General features: G+C 39.1%; 2 pseudogenes; both read left to right on the top strand.

Annotated features, from left to right (window-relative positions):
* Nucleotides 1-2,812: 2,812 nt before the first annotated feature.
* On the top strand, nt 2,813-7,018 carry LOC149247961 (RNA polymerase II C-terminal domain phosphatase-like 4 pseudogene; annotated as a pseudogene).
* A 148-nt stretch (nt 7,019-7,166) lies between these two features.
* On the top strand, nt 7,167-8,323 carry LOC149247960 (RNA polymerase II C-terminal domain phosphatase-like 4 pseudogene; annotated as a pseudogene).
* Nucleotides 8,324-23,716: the final 15,393 nt, after the last annotated feature.

Here is a 23,716-nt window from a genome sequence, read left to right as displayed (position 1 = left end):
AGTATATAAATGGAAAGGAAAACAAGGTTGTTGATGCCTTGAGCCGGAGAATCCAATTGAAATAGTTAGCAATTCAAATCTCATTTGTGACAAAAACTGGATGAAAATATCAAAAGCATTGTATAGTAGGATGAGACATACCAAAGAGTAAAGTAGGGACTGCGATAGGATGGTGAGGATGGAGACTACCACCTCATTGAGGATGGCTTAGTCTGATTTAAAGGAAAAATCTATGTGCCTAACAATGATGAAATAAAAGGACTGATAATGAGATAATTCCACACTAATCCCTACTTAGGACACCCAGGGTATCAAAATACCCTCACATCCATTAAAAGATGCTACTACTAGCCAAACTTGAAGAAATAAGTAGCAGACTTCATGGAAAAATGCTTGGAATGCCAAAAAGTGAAGGTGAAATTTAGACATTTGACAATATTACTACAACCTATCCCCATCCCAGAATGGAAGTTGGATGTAATCTCTATGGATTTCATCATGGGATTACCTAAAACAATGAAACAAAACGACACAATCATGGTAGTGGTGGACAAGCTTAGCAAGGTAGCTCATTTCGTGGTGGTCAAATCCACCCATTATACTAGTGAAATAGCACAAATATTCATAAGAGAGATTGCGAAGCTTCATGACAACCCCTAAAATATTATGTCCGATAGAGATTCTAAATTTATTTCAAGGTTTTGGAAGGACTTGTTCATAGGCTTGGGGATGGAATTAACATTCAGCATTGAATATCATCCACAGACAAATGGGAAAATCAAGAGGACCAATCCAATACTTGAAGACACATTAAGGATGTATGTTATCCATCAGCCCAGGAAATGGGATGAGTATCTTCCACTTGTGGAATTTTCATATGAAAGTGGACACCAAGAATCCATAAGGATGAGCCCCTTTGAAGCATTATATGGAAGGAAGTGTAATACTCCTATTAGCTGGAGTGACCTGATTAACAAAGTTCATGTAGGGCTTGATATGCTTAAAGATATGGAACAAAAAGTTCAAATCATAAGTCAAAATATGGAGTTGGCATATGGCAAATAGAAGAACTATGCAGATAAGCACAAGATCCATAAGGAGTTCCAATTCAAAGAACACATTTACCTAATGGTTAATCCCAAAAGGAGTATCCTAAGGGTGGGGACATGTGGCAAGATGGCACCATGATACTATGTGTCGTTTGAAATACTTGAGAGGATAGGACCAATATAATATAGTCCATCAGTTCGAGTTCATGATGTTTTTCATGTTTCTTTACTTAAAAAGTATGTGCCAGATTTTAATCATGTAACTTATTGGTCTATGGTACAGGTGGTGTTAGACTCCGTCTTATGTCAGTGTGAGATTGATTCTTCTTCAAAACCCTGTTTTGAAGAAGAAATCATTAAATGTGATGTTTTAGAATATGTAATTTATTCTCCAGCTCTTCAAATGGCAGCGACTTCAAGCTCCTATCCCTGCACAAGCACAATTCAGAATATTCACTTTTCATAATATATCAATGGAATCCTACAGTACCTACCTCAATCCTCACAAGCAGATTAAGAAAGATTTTGTCAGCAACTTGAATGGTACACCAATTCTTGAAATTGCTGCCCTCACTGCAATTATGCCTGTTCTTATTCTCCTGCGACAATGGAATGTGTTGCAACTCAGATAGGATCAAGGTGGATCTACCAATATTCGAATGGAGGAGCATAGCAGTAGGAGGGATCATTTTCTTCATAGTTGACCGGTTTCTTAGATTCTGTCAATCTCGAAGAGATGTTGATTTGTTGTTGGCAAAGTGCTTTCCATTTTGGAAAAATCGAATTGGTTATATAAAAGCCACCAGGTGTGTGCTACCATGCGCTGAGTTTTGTCTTTATCCAAATAAGAAATTTATCTTGGCTACAATGGCATCAATTTAGTGTGTCATCCAGCCCATATGATGGCAGAAATCATTTATCAATTCTTATCAACCCTCTTGGAAAATGGACACACGAACTGAAAAATATTGTTTCAATGATCGGGGAACAAACACAACAACAGTTATCAGTTCGATGTCCTTTTAAATTGAATGTTTCAGTTGAAGGTCCTTATGGGCATGAGGTAGATTATCACTTAAGTTATGGTAATATGATTCTGGTTGCTGGTGGCATTGGAATTTCACCATTTGTGGCTATCTTGCGAGACCTTCTTCATCGTATTGAACAAGGTCAGTTTGGTTTACCAAGAAACTCAATGATTCCGGTGTTCTGTTTGAGGTTATTGGAAAGGTCACTTCATCTCCTTCTATAGAGGTGTCTGTTAATGGCACACTATATCTTAATAAAGAAAAGCATCATATCTCAGGGATTTGTGGGAGGAGACAAGCTTTTGCTGGAAAGATACCAGTGGCTAGAGTCATGTGTTCAGAGAGAGCAAGAAGGACTGAAAAACAAACATGCACCTGCGTGGGCATTGTCATTTGTGCCTAGATCTACAAATGAAAAATTCATGATTTCAAAGACAAAGCTAAAGGTGGATTTGACTGCATATGTCGGAAAATGTGAACTCGCATTTGATGCTGTTTTAGATGAACATGTTACAAATGAGGAAGTTTATCGTAGTACTGTGAAACCCATCGTTCCAGCTATCTTTCGCCGCACAAAAGGAACATGATTTGCATATGGTCAAACGGGCAGTGGTAAAACATATACAATGCAGCCTTTGCTTCTCAAGGCAGCAGGAGATATACTTGAGTTGATACACCAAACACTGTACCGAAACCAGGGATTCCGCTTGTGGCTTAGTTTTTTCTTTTAGATTTATGTGGGAAGTTTGCATTCGCTGCGGCATGGTGGGGTAAAATTCTGAGTCTAATGATCAAACTGGTGTTGCCCTCAAATATATTCACAAGGATTTCGAACTTGCAGATACAGAAATCGAACGGTTACGTGAAAGTGATCTGAAGAAATTGTTACCAAGGCAGAAATTATATTTAGTACTGGATTTGGATGACACGTTGCTGAATTCTGCTCGATTTGTTGATATTCTTCCTGAAGAGGAAGCGTACATCACGTCAACATACCTAACAAGAGTATTGAATCCTGGTTCAGAAGTTGGGGACACCAGCAGTAGCTTGTACAGATTAATGTCCTTGCAAATATGGACGAAACTTAGACCTTTCACGCACAAGTTTTTGAGGAGGCAAATGAGATGTATGAGATGTATGTCTATACAATGGGGGAGCGTGCTTATGCTTTGAAAATGGCAAAACTTCTTGATCCCACAGGAAAATATTTTGGCACTAGAGTCATTTCACAAGGGAACAGTACCCACAGACATAAAAAAAAAAAACCTAGATGTGGTACTGGGAGCAGAGTCAGCATTTGTGATTCTTGATGATACATAGAATATATGGCCAAGGCATAGATCAAATCTGATGGTGATGGAAGGATACCATTTCTTTAGCTCAAGTTGTCGATAATATAATATCCAAGGTCAATCATTTACACAGGCAATGAGGGATGAAGTAGAGATGGAGGGCGCTCTTGCCAGCATGCTACGTGCACTGCGTTCTGTGCATCAGATATTTTTTTGATGAGAATAATGATAAAGATATTGCTCGATCGGGTTTCAATAGCAGAGATGTAAGACATGTTATAAAAGCTGTGCGTTTGAAAGTTCTTGAAGGTTGCAAAATTGTCTTCAGTCGGATCTTCCCAATAGATTATCCTGCTGAGAAACATCATCTTTGGCGCACGTCCTTGACACCTGGCCCTTCACTTCAGCCAAAAATAAACAAAGATACATGTCATAGCAGAGAAACAGGAACCGATGATCTATTATTTGACTGCAGTTGCAAAGTGGAATTCATAGGTTCGTTTGCCTATTTTTGTCTTCACGTTGGAATAATGGAAGGCTCATCTATCTTTAAGAGCAGATGGAGGATTCTATTCTATTTTCATGGCTTTAGTTGAAACAACGCCCCTGTTTTGGGGGTCGATCTTTTGTTTTTTTTGTTTTTAGTTGATTTAATGTATAAAAATAATTTTTTGTAAGAGAGAGTTAGCGGGGAAAGAAAATTCTGAGTGCTGGAGGAGAACTGAGCTCCATTGTACAGTCTTTGACAGAGTTTTTTTTAATGAAAATACAGCTCTGACTTCTGAGATTCCTGTGGTATGATAATTTAGCATAAGTTTTCCCTTTGTTTCATATGCAACCTGTTATGTTTCATTTCACTACATGATCATTTCTAATTGAACAAATGAAGTGTTTAGGTAAGAATTCATAGTATTATATGCTCTGCCTATAAGTTTGTTCATATTCAATGTTTTCCTCTGTTTGACAAGGATTCAACTCTTATGCCCTTGTCAGCTCCTCACCAGTCTTGCCATCCCATTTAAATCTAGATTTGGTGTTAAATTTCTTACCTACCTTGCCTCAGTCGATAATCTGTGTTGTTCATTATATTTCTCTGTTCAAGCTGTGATTTTGTCCATGCGCCCAGAAAAACCCCTTCATTTAATTAAAAACCCCTTTTTGATCAGTTTACTAGCCTAATATCAGTGTTGCCTTATTGGTCATCTCATCTATTGAAGATTTTATGAGATAGACCAAAGAGAGCCTTCTCCTGCCCCATAGGGCTAGCTACGAGGCTAAATGGTTTGATGTTGCCTTGAAGTTTACCTTTCTCAGCCTGAGGTGAAATTTCAAGCGCTAACATACTGGCGACCATACTGGGGAGAACATTCAATTTGTTGATTGTCTTGTCCCAGTACATGTAATCAAGGTGTAGATCTGATGCTGATGGTGGACAGCAGTCAGACACTTATGCAGGCTGAACCATTCACCTGGCGACTCTAATTCGATCCAGACATTCCAACGCATGCTGATCTGTTCATGCAATGGTAGGGTATGTGGCAAACCCTGCACTTTGTGAAGCTCTAAACGGAGTTAGAGAGTGGTTAGTAGATATTGAAACAAATGAAGAATTTTTCAGTGACTTCTTTCAAAGTTTGAAATCTCCAGAGTTCTCTCCTGAAGCTAAAATTGGTGCCTGTGAGTTAATTGTTGAAAAGATTGAAAAGGAGATTCAATGTTTAGATGAGCAGATTCAGTCATATGATTTCCAAGACCCTAAAAAGTTCTTGGAAATCCTTCCTCCTTCACAACAAGAAATCGTAGACTTGCCTATAGATGTTTACATTGACAATGTGCAGCTGGAAGTATGCATTGCAGAGTTGGGGCAACCAACAGAGTCTGGCTTCCGTGATCCTATTGCAGCATACATGGACATGTTTTTCAGTTTGATTGATAGATCGGGCTGTCTTGTTCGTGACCAGGCTCATTACTTGTATGAAAGGCTGCCAACAATTACATCTGTGGCCTGGTGGAAGCATTCTCAAGCGGCATCATTCTCAGGTTTACTTGAATGGTTAATCTGGCATTTTAGTATTACCTGATCTATTGTTTGTACAGCAAAGTAGGATAGCTTTGTAAATAAATAAGCAACCATAAGGGCAGCATCTTGTTTTAGTTTGCTTGAAGATTGTTTGAGTTCAGTTTCAGTTTGAAAATTAAGTAAAGAGTTGTGTCGATGATGACTCCATTTCCCAATGGGTGGAGGCACTGTCTGCTCTCCCAAAGTTCTGCGGTTCTTGGCACCTCCAAAAAGCGGCAGCTGCCATCCCAAGTGGAGACGATGTTAGACTCTGTCTTATGTCAGTGTGAGATTGATTCTTCTTCAAAACCCTGTTTTGAAGAAGAAATCATTAAATGTGATGTTTTAGAATATGTAATTTATTCTCCAGCTCTTCAAATGGCAACGACTTCAAGCTCCTATCCCTGTACAAGCACAATTCAGAATATTCACTTTTCATAATATATCTATGGAATCCTACAGTACCTACCTCAATCCTCACAAGCAGATTAAGAAAGATTTTGTCAGCAACTTGAATGGTACATCAATTCTTGAAATTGCTACCCTCACTGCAATTATGCCTGTTCTTATTCTCCTGCGACAATGGAATGTGTTGCAACTCAGATAGGACCAAGGTGGATCTACCAATATTCGAATGGAGGAGCATAGCAGCAGGAGGGATCTTTTTCTTCATAGTTGACCGGTTTCTTAGATTCTGTCAATCTCGAAGAGATGTTGATTTGCTGTTGGCAAAGTGCTTTCCATTTTGGAAAAATCGAATTGGTTATATAAAAGCCACCAGGTTTGTGCTACCATGCGCTGAGGTTTGTCTTTATCCAAATAAGAAATTTATCTTGGCTACAATGGCATCAATTTAGTGTGTCATCCAGCCCATATGATGGCAGACATCATTTATCAATTCTTATCAACCCTCTTGGAAAATGGACACACGAACTGAAAAATATTGTTTCAATGATCGGGGAACAAACACAACAACAGTTAGCAGTTCGATGTCCTTTTAAATTGAATGTTTCAGTTGAAGGTCCTTATGGGCATGAGGTAGATTATCAATTAAGTTATGGTAATCTGATTCTGGTTGCTGGTGGCATTGGAATTTCACCATTTGTGGCTATCTTGCGAGACCTTCTTCATCGTATTGAACAAGGTCAGTTTGGTTTACCAAGAGACTCAATGATTCCGGTGTTCTGTTTGAGGTTATTGGAAAGGTCACTTCATCTCCTTCTATAGAGGTGTCTGTTAATGGCACACTATATCTTAATAAAAAAAAGCATCATATCTTAGGGATTTGTGGGAGGAGACAAGCTTTTGCTGGAAAGATACCAGCGGCTAGAGTCATGTGTTCAGAGAGAGCAAGAAGGACTGAAAAACAGACATGCACCTGCGTGGGCATTGTCATTTGTGCCCAGATCTACAAATGAAAAATTCATGATTTCAAAGACAAAGCTAAAGGTGGATTTGACTGCATATGTCGGAAAAAGTGAACTCACATTTGATGCTGTTTTAGATGAACATGTTACAAATGAGGAAGTTTATCGTAGTACTGTGAAACCCATCGTTCCAGCTATCTTTCGCCGCAAAAAAGGAACATGATTTGCATATGGTCAAATGGGCAGTGGTAAAACATATACAATGCAGCCTTTGCTTCTCAAGGCAGCAGGAGATATACTTGAGTTGATACACCAAACACTGTACTGAAACTGGGGATTCCGCTTGTGGCTTAGTTTTTTCTTTTAGATTTATGTGGGAAGTTTGCATTCGCTGTGGCATGGTGGAGTAAAATTCTGAGTCTAATGATCAAACTGGTGTTGCCCTCAAATATATTCACAAGGATTTCGAACTTGCAGATACAGAAATCGAACGGTTACGTGAAAGTGATCTGAAGAAATTGTTACCAAGGCAGAAATTATATTTAGTACTGGATTTGGATGACACGTTGCTGAATTCTGCTCGATTTGTTGATATTCTTCCTGAAGAGGAGGCGTACATCACGTCAACATACCTAACAAGAGTATTGAATCCTAGTTCAGAAGTTGGGGACACCAGCAGTAGCTTGTACAGATTAATGTCCTTGCAAATATGGACGAAACTTAGACCTTTCACGCACAAGTTTTTGGGGAGGCAAATGAGATGTATGAGATGTATGTCTATACAATGGGGGAGCGTGCTTATGCTTTGAAAATGGCAAAACTTCTTGATCCCACAGGAGAATATTTTGGCACTAGAGTCATTTCACAAGGGAACAGTACCCACAGACATAAAAAAAAAAAAAAAACCTGGATGTGGTACTGGGAGCAGAGTCAGCAGTTGTGATTCTTGATGATATAGAGAATGTATGGCCAAGGCACAGATCAAATCTGATGGTGATGGAAGGATACCATTTCTTTAGCTCAAGTTGTCGATAATATAATATCCAAGGTCAATCATTTACACAGGCAATGAGGGATGAAGCAGAGATGGAGGGCGCTCTTGCCAGCATGCTACGTGCACTGCGTTCTGTGCATCAGTTATTTTTTTGATGAGAATAATGATAAAGATATTGCTCGATCGGGTTTCAATAGCAGAGATGTAAGACAGGTTATAAAAGTTGTGCGTTTGAAAGTTCTTGAAGGTTGCAAAATTGTCTTCAGTCGGATCTTCCCAATAGATTATCCTGCTGAGAAACATCATCTTTGGCACACGTCCTTGACACCTAGCCCTTCACTTCAGCCAAAAATAAACAAAGACACCTGTCATAGCAGAGAAACAGGAACCGATGATCTATTCTTTGACTGCAGTTGCAAAGTGGAATTCATAGGTTCGTTTGCCTATTTTTGTCTTCACGCTGGAATAATGGAAGGCTCATTTATCTTTAAGAGTAGATGGAGGATTCTATTCTATTTTCATGGCTTTAGTTGAAACAGCGCCCGTGTTTTGGGGGTCGATCTGTTGTTTTTTTTATTTTTAGTTGATTTAATGTATAAAAATATTTTTTTGTAAGAGAGAGTTAGCGGGGAAAGAAAATTCTGAGTGCTGGAGGAGAACTGAGCTCCATTGTACAGTCTTTGACAAAGTTTTTTTTAATGAAAATACAGCTCTGACTTCTGAGATTACTGTGGTATGATAATTTAGCATAAGTTTTCCCTTTGTTTCATATGCAACCGGTTATGTTTCATTTCACTACATGATCATTTCTAATTGAACAAATGAAGTGTTTAGGTAAGAATTCATAGTATTATATGCTCTGCCTATAAGTTTGTTCATATTCAATGTTTTCCTCTGTTTGACAAGGATTCAACTCTTATGCCCTTGTCAGCTCCTCACCAGTCTTGCCATCCCATTTAAATCTAGATTTGGTGTTAAATTTCTTGCCTACCTTGCCTCAGTCGATAATCTGTGTTGTTCATTATATTTGTCTGTTCAAGCTGTGATTTTGTCCAATGCGCCCAGAAAAACCCCATCATTTAATTAAAAGCCCCGTTTTGATCAGTTTACTAGCCTAATATCAGTGTTGCCTTATTGGTCATCTCATCTATTGAAGATTTTACGAGATAGACTGGAGAGAGCCTTCTCCTGCCCCGTAGGGCTAGCTACGAGGCTAAATGGTTTGATGTTGCCTTGAGGTTTACCTTTCTCAGCCTGAGGTGAAATTTGAAGCGCTAACAGGTGGAACCTGATAAAGAGTTCCAACCAAAATCGATGTGCCTTCTCGACCACAGGAGTCTCGAGCTCTTAAACTGACCTATATAGCAAGTCAAGGTACAGTGGAATCAATTTAGGCTAGAGGAGGCCACGTGGGAAATGGTTGATGCCATGAAAGCTAATTATCCTTTCTTGTTCGATGGGTAAAATAAGCATGTATACTTTTCAATACTGTAAAGACTTGTATGCATAAATATCCATGAAATATTATGTGTTGCACTTTTATTATGTGATTTTACATGGAAAACTGAACACTAAGGATGGTGTTACCTCAAGTGGGAGGGGACTGTGAAAACCACACCCGAGGATCCCATGCGAATAGAATTGTAAATATTGTACAACGAATTCAAATAAATATGGGGACTGAGTCAAGGACACACATTCTAGAGCTGGGAAGAGAGTCACTTTCTTGGGACGCCCTTCTTTCATGTGCAAGGAGGAAACCCTGAAAATGCAGGACAACCATTAAATATTGGTAGGTGTCAGAGTTGAAGAAAACAACTCTTAAAATTAAATGAGAAGAACAAGAGGTATGTAGACCCATGATGCTTGGGAAGCAACCATAAGAAATAAAAGAAAAATAATTTATGAAAAGGGACGGCGTGTTGCAGGCCTGGGAGGACACAATAGTAATGAAAACCAAGGAATAAAGTGAGAAAAGGCTAGATGCGAGAAAGAGAAATAGAGAGAAATGAGAGAAAATGGAAACATGAATACTGGATCAATGAGAAGAGAATGAAAAATGGTGTGGAGTAGACGAGAATTTCTATGCGAGCTCTCATCACGAAGTGATGAAGAGGAGAGGAGAAGGGGATTGACTCTTGATCCCTGTAGGATTTGGGTTGAGATGTTAGTCTCTAGAGCCCTATAATAGGTTGGGGTCATTGGAGGCCATGGGTTTAGATAGAATCCTTGGATCCCTGTAACAGCTTGGGTCCCTATAGGTTATGGGTTGAGATAGAGGTCTCTCAAGCCATGTAAAAACTTGGGTCCCTTGAATCTATGGGTTGGGATAGAATCTCTGGGTCCCTACAATAGCTTTAGTCCCATGGAGGCTATGGGTTGAGATAGAAAACTATAGAGCCCTGTAAAATATTGGGTAGAGGCCATCCTAAAGAAGAAGTCGAGGAATACGAGAATGAAGAATAATGGTTAATGCCCGAATGGAACAACAAATTATGGACTCTATAGAAGGGGATGAATCACTATGTGAGCACCTAGAGGTCAGGTTGGGCACCTCTAGACTCTAGCTTGAGGGTGATGGTTGCAAGTAAGTTTGACTGCAACTGTCTATGTTTAGGTGGAGAGTCCTTGTCCTAGAATCAATTTCCCTACTTACTCCGAGATAAGTGTATTATGTTTAACGTATGATGAATGATGTTACTGTGTTTATGGATAACGATTTAAATTTAGGGACTACATTATACTGGTAAAGAATCATTTATGTAATATATCCCTTGTGTGTTGTGTGATGTATTAAATAGTTATGTCTATGTATGTATCTATGTGGAATGTATGCTTGAATGTGTAAGAAAGCTGAAAAGTGATAATATGTTAACAACTGCTAAATGGCAGGCACAAAATAGTTGGTGCATAAAAGCATATTAATTGCATCATAACTAATACCAGATTATAATACAACATCAAGGCATGGAAGCTTCAATTCATAGTAGGTTTTGTGACCCTTTATTAATATAATATTACTATGGGAGAGGCCTTCTGCATAACATGGTATGCATTCATTCAGGAGTCATTTGTAGCCATGTTACAAGTTGTTGTGTTGGTTGATGAGCATGACTTTAAAATCCAAGGGAGTTTTCCCTAATATCAATTTAGCCACCGGTTTTATCTAAATGTCCTTCAACCTTGCATTTTCAGCAGGTTATATATCTATTTTTGGCATCCTAAAGTGACTGCCAATGGACCTCAAGGATCTCCTTATTGACATGGAGTTGTTTGGATGTCTGGCATAAGGTCTGGCACCGTTGGCATGTGGCAGCCAAGGTTGGATCCTCCCTAGGTCTATCCTAAGTATGTGGTAGGTAATCCATGAAGGAGCATCTACACCTCCCATGCGGGTATTCTCTCATCATGGAGTGGGTAGACTCATAAGCCAAGAAATATTTTGAGAACCAATCACTCAATCTTGAGAGGGATAATGTCATAAGTTAGCCTAGGAATCCTAGAACATTATAGTGAACCCATAAGTCTCATATGGAGGTCTACTAAACTCTCGAGGGAAGGTTGAAGCCGACAAGGCTAGTCTAAGAAATCCTACGTAGTAGTGGATATGACAGCTAGGACCGTTTCCAAGTCCTCCTTCTAAGGAACCATGTAGTGCGAAGTCTGAAGCCCTCAATCGGTTCATGGTGGGAAGGAGTAGGAAATTTTTTTTTGAGCTTGAGGGTAGGAGGCCATGAACTTATAGGAAAATTTTGACCAACCTTATCTTGAGAATGATTAGAACCCTAGTCAAAGGAGACTCCTTATATGTTGAATGAAATTCCCTTCATAGGATTGGTCAAAAACACGGGGCCTTCACTCAATGAATCTCTAACATATCACGTGCATTTTGGCATACTAAATAATACCCTTAATTTAACTAGATATTGGAAAATAACTCTAAAAATCACTTTATTTAACTCCCTACTAATACGAACCCAATATACCTTGCTAATTTAAAATCACCCTACCTTAATTAAATATTATAGGTATCCGTTTTTTCATTAACATTTTTTATACCTCTTTATCTTTATATCCCTTTATTTTCATTAACAATAATAAGAAAATTCTGCACCTAGAAAGAATAGACTAAATACTAGGTAGCTGAAAACTTGAAAGTTTTAATAAAAAAGAGGAAGATATAAGTTTGTTGATTGTACAAATACATATTGTGAAAAATTTGAATGGAAAACACACATATTTGAACTCGCAATTGAACCTATCTTCTATTGAATACTAAAGAGGATACACTACAATAGTTCAAAACAAAACCTTGATAACCAACACAATGGCACACCTTTCATCTCGCTTATAAAATATGAAGAGGAGAGAAGGTACAACGAATATGGACACATGCAAAATCCTATATGGTTGGAGTTTTTCAAATCATATCCCTAACTTGATCACCTAGTGCACAATTTTTTCATGGTAAGAATGCCAAGTAAGTGTGTCCCCATTAAAATATAAGCAAGAGCATGCAGGAATTCATACCTTCCTTGAGATCTGTGTCCTCTACCTAATATGGGTATTTATCATGCATAATTATTCTAATTGACTAAGGATATGCACCCTCTAAGTAATAGTAGATAATGCATGCTAAAAATAACAAAAGAAAAATCTAATAATAGAAAAACTCGATCCAAAATAGAAATTGCTAAATTTGAAACAACATCAAAACTAGAATTAACTGAAGGTGTGACATGCATGCCTTTAGCATGCATGCACTCTCTTCCAAATAATAGTTTATTTCACTATCTCTTGTGGCATATATGTTCCCTTTACAAAGCAACAATCGATATCACTATCTCACTCACTTTCATTCAACTTGTTCATCACTAATGTAAGGAAATGGTGAAGGTGTCATATTTTTTGTCTTCTTTACTGCCCCATCATTGGGAGGATCGCTAACTGAGAAACAGGTAAAAAATATCAATAGAAAAATTAGACATACATCGTAGAGGTATTAGTAAGGTGATGTGTGTTTTTTCTGGAGCAAGGCTACTTGGGAGTGGGAGTAGAAGAGGGAAGTGGGAGTAGAATTGGGAGGCGGGAGTGGAAGGAGTGAGGAGAGACATTTTCAAAAGCTCCCAGGTTGGGAGCGATTTTGGGAGTGAATTTTTTATAATATATATTTTTATATATTTTGATGCATATATTTCAATAAAAGCATGGATTAAACCATATAACATCATTCATATAGTAGTTATGATCTTCATCAACCACAAGTCCACAAATTACAAGTTCTCATTTATATAGCATGTAAGGCTACAGATAACCAAAATAACATTGAGTGCAATCCATCTCTAAACTGAAAATACATCAACAGGTAGGCTCTAGATGGCCTCTAACATCCAAAAAAATCATGCTACAAAAAATACCAACATATCATCAAAATGATTCCCTATCTTAGGATATTTGTCGTTAATATCGCCCTCTAAGCATTAACGTAATATAGAAAAAACATAGCATGTCAAGTTAAGGATTTGTTTGAGTGATAGGTACATTTTTAGTAGGTTCATGATAGAGGAGTTCGACAACAAATGTCACTAACATAAAGGTACATAGAGGGCTTGGTTCTCTTGATTAAATATGAGTTCCATAGCCTAGTACATGACAAAATCCAATGGAAACATTGCAATCCCCTTAATCTTGAAATGATGAAAAGGTAATAAGTATGTTGGATTTTGAGTGAGATCTAAAATTCTACTTTCTCCATAGGAAATGTAATGAGGTCGCAACCACTCTCAAGAATCTTGAGTCATTTCATGGTAATGTTAAAAATTTAAGTAAAAGGATGAAAATGAAATATAAGGGCCATGAATTTCATGTCAATACTAGGGCCATAGGTTTGAATATTAGGCTACTATGGACCTAATATTACCATAGTTTCTTCTTTATACATCCCACTCTCAATAATCCTAAACCTCTATTTCTCCAATCCACTTGTTTTTTTCTTCCATGTGGCCAATGTATTATATAAACAATATCTTATAATATAGATATTTCTATACATCATATAAATACCCTTTACCCCCCTATTATATGTTGAATATATTATTTCATTTTTTTCTCATTTTTTATGCCCCAATATGAACACACGTGATATGTTATTGCTTTTCCAGTGAAGCCCATGTGGTTAGAATGAAAAGGGAGAAGGCCATGGGGCAGAAGTTAGAAGATAAATTGAATTACGAACTGGAGACCTAATGACAAGAGATAGCTAGGTTTTTATCAAGAGAAGGTGAAAAAAAAAATTATGTTACATAGACCATTGGGTGAGGGAAGGCTACCATGAGGAGGGGCCACCCCGAGAATCTAGAATCTCGGAACTCGAGGGACTTGGGTAAATGATTCCTTAGTGTAGCTCAGGTTCAACAGTCTATCTACTCGTGGTGACCCAGTATGAGATCAGTTCCCAATGGATTCCTTTTCCCTTTTGCATGGAGACTATTGAGTAAATTAGTTGCTTAATAATAAAAAAAAATTAATCACCTGAACACTAATCATCAACCTGAGGAGTGTCTTTTTATTTCAAGGAAATCAGAAAAATATATGCAAGAGACAACCAAAAACTAACACTGGTTCTACATGATTGTGTTCTACACTACCAAACTCATTTAAAAAGAAATAAAATGTAAGACTTGAATAACAATACTAATTTAAAAAGAAGAAAGTGAATGACATGAAAAGAATTATGCTAATCCCATGGTGTGAATCAATACTAAATTAAACCACACATTGTTGAATTGGAAATTTACTTATTGCACCCAACATAATTCAAATGCTAATCTAGAGCAGTAAATTAAATGAAATCTAGAAATTGTAGGAAACAACAATCTGGAAAATGCAGTAGCCAACAAATTACTTTAAAGAAAAGGAAATTTACTTAAAAAAAATGAAACTAAAATAAACAAACACACAACTAAACTACCTTAGATGTTCAAGGTAGCACCTTGTCCAAGGTAGTGGGCCAAACTTCCCAAGAGTTAGTTCTCCCTTGAAAAATAATTCAAATAGGAGTACAAGTAGACAATTATGAAATTTTACTGCTAGCTCCTTTCATTAAAAATTAGAAATAGATACAATACATCTATGAGCTCTGCCTCTAATTCAATAATTGTCCATCCTCCTCACTTTGATCTCTCTTTTCATTTAAATACACATAGAGCAAAGAGAAATTACAACTAAATAGATTACAAAATGATTTCCATTGCAATTTTAGATTGTCCGAAAAAAATTCATCAGGAAGATAAAATATGAAATATCTCTCCATCATGATTCAACTGGAACAAGTCGAATCTGGTATTTTAACTGGAAGAATTTGGAAAATGGCGACAATAGAAAATCTGAGAAAATTACCTTTAGAGAACCTTGTGTTTCTCTCAATGTAGACCGAATTTTGGAAAACTGCTCATTGGAAAACTAATTTGGTCAGTTCTGCACATAATTCATGTCATATTTTCAAGATTCAACTTCATTTTCCATAAACGTCCAACGGAAAACTGACACTTTTTATCCAAGCGAATTTCTGAGTTAGAATATTTGACTATACGCTAAAGATCAAATTTGCAATCTGGAATAGATCTTGGAGGCTAAAATTGTGAGTTATGCTATAAAAAATTCTTTAATAAACCATCATTGGAAAATTCATGCATAATAATCATCAATTTATTAAAAATACATGAGAACAAGGATTACTTATCGACAAGAGCATAAGTAATTATGAAATGGACTTATATGATAAAATATGATAAATAATGTGATAAAATAGTGGTATGAATGGATAAAATATATATTAAGGAACGATAATAATGATGACAATATAGTGGCCCAATAGAGATCATACTAGCACGATGCCTTAGGGCCACCTGGTCAGCAGTGGGGCATCTCGGGTCTCAAGTGGCCCACTTATGGGAAACATGTGGAATTATTTTGAGATGGGCTCAGGGCATGGTTGATATCATATGGCCAAGGTCAAACCCATAGGTTGGAACCCCGTAAGGATGGAAAGTTTTGAGGAAGTACCTGTGATAAATAGCACAAAGAAATGACATGGAAGTTGTCATTGATGTGGTGATCCATCAGCCAATAAGTCAAGTTCTCGTGAGGAGGTCGAACTTGGTAACTCAAAATACTATGAGGTCTCAGAGATGTGACACATCAGCCTGGCGAATCGTTTAAGGGGGGAAGCCATATGTTGGGAGTTAGGATATTGAGAGGCCCCAAAGCTGATATATATATATATGAAAAAGGAAAAAAAATAATATCATTTTACTTAATTAAGGGAAAGAAAGTTCGCCTAAAATATTTACCCAATTCCTACAATGTAATTGAAGGGGTCAAGTTATGTTAGATTCAAACATAGGAGCCCATGTCTTAAAATAAACGGGAGTCGTTTCTATGTTCCAGTTCCTGGATAAGTCCGCGCTTGCCTACTCCACCTTATTGAATTTTAAGGCAAACCAACCCTTCGACATGGTGAATAACTCTTGTATCACATCCATCGCTTGAATCCAAACCTCTAGTGCCCATTTATCGATTGTGTAGATGAGTAGTGCCTTTGATGAACCCACCAAAAAGATACACTGTCAACAATATCCATGATATTGTCGAACCTGAGACCATCACCTAGAACTAGAGCCATATACCACTCTTTAACCTTTGTACATTTCAACTTTTTTACTTTCTTCCTCGAAGCAACTCCTTCATTGTGCCCAAGGGAGTATTCTCCTACGTTAGAGGGTGAGAGACCCACTAGATCCCTAATATGTACACCTCCAAAATCTTCGATAGTACCTCAAAACTGAAATCCAAGTAAGACACCTTCTTGCTTTGAAAACCCTAATTCTGATAAGGTATATTTAGCACCATAAGAAAACCTAGCTACCCCATGAGTCCCCAAGGCCCCAGAAAATCTAATTACATCTACATTAGAAAACCCTACATCTCCAAATGATCCAAGGTGAGGCTCAACGGGTGGTGATTGTACATTGGGGTTATTAGGGAAAATGCAATTACCAACAAACATCAAAGATTCTAGTGAAATACCAGTGATACTAACCCCAACTTCCTTCGTCCCTATCCACACATACTCCTCTGGTGCTGTAATCCTTGTACAGAGTCAGAAATCATAAATGAGACTTGACAGAGGAGAACCAACAGAGATAGGTAGATGAAAATCATCTCCAAGGTTAGTGAGAGTTGAATAAAGCTCTAGGTCTGAGGAGTGAGATGGCATAAGATGATCTAAACCCCAAGTCTAATGTGGCTTTTCTTGCGAGATGGGCACCCTGTCAAATGGTTCAGTAGAGTAATCCACAATATTCTCCTCCATCTCAGCACTGACACTCATCTTCATGCACGTTGAAACACACTGAGAGATTCCCCACAACCGACAGAGAATAGTCACTAACATTCTAGCATGAAAACAGATAATGAGCAATCATTGGAAATGCAACAATATTCCCAGTAAAACAATGGACAACTATGATGTATGCCTCAGGCTGTAAAAAATCATGACATGCAACATTATACGAGGAAGGGTCACCATACGGATGATCTGATAATCACCCTATGAGTGACCTCAGTTAAAGATTTATTGAATAAAGGTATTACAGACTCATAAGCTGGAGTGTGTGTCTATGTTATTTAAGCAACGGATTGATCAGATTGCAAATACATAGACACTTGAAATGGAAAGACAGCAGAGAAATACAGTAAGAAAATACAAGAACACAAGAAATTAATAAGGAGTTTACCCTATCCTTTAGGGCCACATCTCCGGTCCAACACTCAGTGGTGGCCTTATTTTATTGTGTCTTAAGCAGAGAATTACAATGCAGGGACTCAATATGAGTATCCTGAAACAGATTTGCTTGGCAGGGTGGTTCTTGGGTTCCCCAAGCCACTAGAGTGCACAGACTCTTTTTTCCTACCAGCTCTTTGACATCTTTGGTCTGACAAATCCTCTCCGGGATGGCTTGAATCTCTCAAGCTCTCTGGTGCTCAACGCTACCTTTGGTTAGCTCGACCCTCTATCTTCTTACTACTTTTGCTTCACTGTCTTCTTTGCTTCTTGTCTTTTGTCTTCCTCTCTCTTCGTCTGTCTTAGGTTTTTTGTTTATGGCTTTAAAGCCATTCGTTCCCATGTTTGTTCAATTCCTCTTCATCCTTCGTCGAATCGCCTATTGTAGTTGCACTTGGATTTCCCTTTTCGACGTCATCATTAGGCTCACAAGGAGTGGCCACATGTACTCCTGTAATTGCGCCAGCCTACTGCGTCGGTTTTATTCTTTGGTTACGTCGTGGAATGAGTATTCCTCCACTGTGGCGATCAAAGTGGACCTTAAATCCTTCTAAATCACAGCTTATTCCCTCGTTAAATCCGATCTTGCCATTAGGTGCGATGTCAACCATCAGATCTAGATCCCTCAGATCCAACGTTGTCCGCTCATTTCACGCGGTTGACTTTCTTGACTGCTAGTGCGCGATGAGCGGCGGTTTTCTCTCTCCTCCACTCACCGTGCAATGAGCGGCACTGAGTGGGATCACTCCAATTTCACCAATTTCGCTTACTGCTCAAGGAGCCCCCGATTAATACCACCAGTTTCAGAGCGGGTCCCGTCTTTTAGCTTTAACCTTTTCCCCATGGTTCCCAACTCTTCCATGCGACTGACGCTTGGGGCTTCCCATCTCAAGGTTTTTTGCCCAGCGATGTGCGATTAGCGCTAATCGTGCATCAAAAGCCTCCTCTGTTTCCTGATCTGGGCCTCCCAAGGGCTAATTTGGCCTCCGACATAGTCTCCATGGGCCTCGGTCAGTGCACTTTGACTGAGGTCCTCGCCGTTCCACGCTGGCTGCCACTGCCACTAGTTTGAGGTGTTTTTTATCACTGTTTTGAATTCTTTGAAGTCTGTCCTGACCTCGTACAACCATGGTTCTTTTGGTTATTCTTCATGGATCCAATTCGGATCACGGCCTTCCCACTGAAAAGCTTTTAGACCACCAAAAGTTGGTTTTCAAGCATCGACTAAGTGAGGGTACTGTTTTCTCACTTGCCCAATCTCAATCCACTTTACACTGCTTGGCTTTGAACCTTTGAACCCAATCCTGAAGTACTCCACATCTCCCCTGCGCGCCATCCTCACCTTCCTATCCAACACTACGTCTTCCTACAATTCATTAAGATATTCAGGTAGCAGGTCATCAATAGAAGGCAATTGACTTTGCTCTTCAAGGTCCTCAATCATTGAAGGTTCGAACAATCTCAAGCAATCTACATTTATGACTGAGTAGATGTGCATGTAAGCTGGTAGATCAAGGCAAAAATCCTTTTCGCCAATCTTCTCAAGTATCCTAAAGGGTTCGTACCTGATAGGCTTTAGCTTTTTACCTTCACCTTACATCTTGTCCTTGTTGATATACAACTAGACCTAGTCACCAACTTGAAAAATATGCTCCATCGGATGCTTGTCATGCCTAGCCTTGTATTTGGCTTGGCTTTTTTCCAGCTATTCCTGTACTGCTTGGTGGATCTCCTGGATCTATTCATTGAACCTAGTTGCCCTGTCCACATCACTGTGTCCATCAACCATGGTATCTTTACAAAAGACAAAATCCAAAGGAGACCTTGGTGTGAAACCAAAACAGGCCTCAAAAGGAGATCTCTATGTAGAAGAATGCTTTGCTCTGTTGTAAGCATGTTGCACATAACACAAATGTTCATCCCAAAGCTTAGGATGTTTACTGCAATATCCTCTCAGTAACTAGATCACTGTTCTGTTAACTACATTTGTGTAGCCATCAGTTTGTGGATGAAAAGTTGTGCTTTTCTTTAGGTTCGTGTCCATCAGCTCCCACAGACTTAACCAAAACTTCCCCACAAATCGGGTGTCTCGATGAGATACAATAGAAGTGGGTAGTCCAAAATGAACCATACATTTTCAAAGAATAATTTTGCAGTCTATTTAGTTGTAATATGTTTATTACAAAGTATAAAAATACACATTTTGCTGAACCTATCCACAACAACATATAGATAATCATGACCTTTCCTAAATTTAGGCAGTCCTCCAACAAAATCCATGGAAATACTTTCCCAAGGGTGAGAAGGAACTGGCAATGGAGTGTGCTTTCTGTTACTGGGCTTGCTTTTAGCACACATAGCACATCCTCTCACATATCTAGAAACTATCTCATTCATTGTTGGCCAATAACAAAACCTTTGCGGTTGTGCAACTGTTTTACTTACCCCAAATTGACCTAATATCAGAGAAGTGTGTGCTTCCCTAATTATCTTTGCTATCTCAGTTTGTGGAATGCAGAGTTTCCTACAATGGTATAAGAGTCGGTCCTGCACATGATAATCCAATTCTTCTACTCTTTTGCCTTCACTCAAAGTTTCATATACATCTTTAAAGTCCATATGCTGAGCATATTGTTCAATGTAGCTTTCATGTAGTACAGAATTATGCTTAAGTATGGTGGATGAATTTATAATGGGTCTAGATACAATGTCTGCAACTTTTTTATGTATGCCCTTTTTATAGCTGCTGACTAAATGAAATTGTTGTAGAAAACCCATCCATCTGTAATGTCTTGATTGCTGCAACTTAGTTTGGGAGTGTAACCAGCACCACCTCATCACAGAAGGGGACAACAATAGCCCTGTTGCCCTTCAAGAAATCTCGTTCGAGTATCATATCAAAGTCGTTCATCTCCATCACCGTGAAGTCCAATTGACCCTTCCAGTCTTTTATCTACACAGGCACTTCGTGTGCCAAACTCGCCACTTTAGCTCTAGATTTCACTGCCTTGACTTCCACATTCGATGGGAAGATCATCAGTCCAACCTCTTTTGCTAACCGTGTCATCATGAAGTTATGACTGGCCCCCGTGTCCACCAGAGCTTGAATGGTCTTGCCATGAACCATCAAGTCCACGAAACCCAGATTGTTAATCCATGATTTCTCCATAGATTTTCCCTGCATACATGTCTGTTCTTTGCGTTCATCAAGCAACGACTTCACCACCTGTGAACCTGCTCTGATACCACCTGTCATGCCCCCAATTCTTTTTTCGTTAAATTGGTCAGGTGTGGCACCTCCTAAGTAATTAAAGTTCACCATTGTAATCTTACTTTGCAAACTACGCCTTAAAATTCATCATTATGAATAACATATTAATGTGGGGAAACCATTAATACAATAACATCAAAAAATAGCTTGAGAACGACACCACATGTAAAATAATCTTTTATTATATATGAAGAATTTTGTACAATGACCGGGAGTATAACTCAACCGGCGTTCACTCGAGTTGGGCGCCCACCCGTGCAAGAGTGCACGATGGTCTCACCACAACTCCACCATAAACATAACACAAGTCTTTTTGTCAAAGTGGGAGGGCATGCCCGTGCACGACCCTCACCCACAATACAACCCAAAACCTGTTCACAAGACTTGGCGAGTGGGCGACCCAACACGCCTTCCACCCATACTCGACCGAACTTCAAACCTACACAAATCTTCGTGTATCTTGCCTGGCGGGCGGGCACATTAGCGCTGCGCCTTGCTGCAGCTATACCCTTATCTCTGCGCCTTTTCCTTGTTCGAACGAAGTCAAGTTTGATGCCTCAAATGTATCCCTCGTCTACTTGTTTATACGCTATTGTGTGTGGAGGTTGCGCCCTCGACCGACCCTTCCACATATCTCCAACCGCAGGCATTTGCAACACTTCATCGCTTCATGTGTGGGTAGCCTGCCCATGGCGCGGGACCGCCCACCCAACGCGTCCATAGTTTGCGTTTGCCCATGGTCAGCCAACTCGGCAAGTCCTCCAACTCGCCATATAAACTACAGAGCACCAACTTGTCGTCATAAACATGTTACGCCCTTGGTTGCCCGTCGAACTTTCCATGCCTTAGTCAATTCGAAGAGCAGGTGGAGCGTGCACTCGGTTGCCTGTCAGCTGCAGGGCGTTACACTACTAGTCTCCAATTCGAATGGGCACTTCATCTGCCAACCCCGACACTTTAGCCTTCGAGTTCACTACCTTGGCCTCCACATTGAATGAAACAATCTGCAACCCAGCTTCTCTTGACAATCTTGTCATCATGATGTTGTGTGTGGCACTTGTCTCCACTAATGCCTAGATAGTTTTGCCATGAACTTCCAAGTCAATGAACCCCAAACTACAAATCCAATATTTCTCTCTTAAAAATTCATACTGCATACATACCTAGTCTCTCCATCTTGATGTGGTTCTACCTCTGATACCATGTATCACGGCCCCCAATTATTTTTTCCTAAATTGGGATACGTGTGTCACGGGCTAAATGCCTTAACACCCTAGTTTCATTGTGATTTCCTCGAGTACCCCTAGAACATTCACCTTTCACCATTTTATTTAGTTTAAGTGTGGAATATCTTAAACAATCAACGCGACATAAACATATGCATCAAGACACATTTACAATGTAAATATCAAGTATATAATTAAATTATTATTTTTACAATATGCCGAGAGTCATAAGTCAACCGGATATAAAAATATACAAAAGCTGGATGAGGTTCCCAGTCGGTCGGCTAACTGCACAACCCGACCGTAGCCTCGTTTAGGCTTTCCCACACCGAGTGTTGCCCAACTTGTCACACACGTCGCTATACCCGCAACCGTAACTCGCCTCCGCTGCACCGTGTATCACTATTGTTCGTGCGCGCTGCGTTCGTGTTGGCCTCCCCTACTCGTGGCCACATGACCCGCACCCAACTCTGCACTGTCTGCACCCAGCTGTCCACCTCTACTGTTTTTAATCATTAAAAAGTTCAAACACATTTAAAGTCGGCTTATTATACAACCGGAATACCTCTACTGTTTTTAATCATTAAAAAGTTCAAACACATTCAAAGTCGGCTTATTATACAACCGGAATATTATGAAGAAGGTAATTATGGAGATAATTTTTCTTAAACCCATATTTAAACCAAAAAAATATTTAAAGAAAGCTTATCATCTTTTCCCATATTTACTAATTAATACTCGTGAGATAAATTATTTAAGAAAAGCTTATCATCTTTCTCAATATTTACTACCAGCCACTTTAGAGTAGTGGAAGCGGTGGACCTCCTTCGTTTGATAAATAGTTTTGATCGAGATTAGACAAACCTTCGGATATTGGATATTGCATTGAATTATCGAAATACGGAATTAGAATATCTTTGGTCGAGATTGGAAGAACGTGGCCAACTTGTATGTTGAGTTGAACTATTTCACAAGGATTTCATTTCACAGAAGTTGAGCTGTTGAGATCATAGAATGTGATGGGCCTAGGCCCACAAGTTGGACGTAATTATATTATGTAAACCTACTGCCAACCTACCGCACGGTCCTTTTCAGATAGTTCGAAAACTAAGTCAGAAAATGCAGACACAGCTATCACAAACCTCACCGTGCACGGGATAAAAATGTCTGTGCAGTCCCTCATTGTTCCATATGCACCATAACCTACGCTAAAATATATGTACCACTTCTTGTTTTTTATAAGCGTTTTCTTCCCTTAAACACTAAATATTCGTTATTAAGACGCAGATCCTACTACGTCCACTCCCTTCTAAAACGGATTTTGGTCCTCTCGATGCGCAAGAGAACATCCTCCTACCTAGCGCTCCGGATGGTCGTCAGATGGGCACAAGGCGGTGCTCAGTCGACGTCAGGAGCTAAGTGAAAGGAAGGTCGACAACAGGACGACCCTTATTCTCATTAAAATTTACTGCTTTCAGCTTTCCAAATAATATATTTCTTCACCGTGGTTCCTGAAGTATGTGCTTAATGGTTCACTACATTATCAAGATGAGGTCGATATAAGTCTTTAGCCCTATTTCAAATAT

Source organism: Pinus tabuliformis, chromosome 7 (assembly GCF_031772625.1).
Source record: "Pinus tabuliformis cultivar Carrire ecotype Pingquan chromosome 7, CPIR1, whole genome shotgun sequence".
NCBI classification, from domain to species: Eukaryota; Viridiplantae; Streptophyta; class Pinopsida; order Pinales; family Pinaceae; genus Pinus; species Pinus tabuliformis.
The sequence above is the reverse complement of the archived record's forward strand: the minus strand, read 5'-3'. Positions and strand labels throughout refer to the sequence as shown.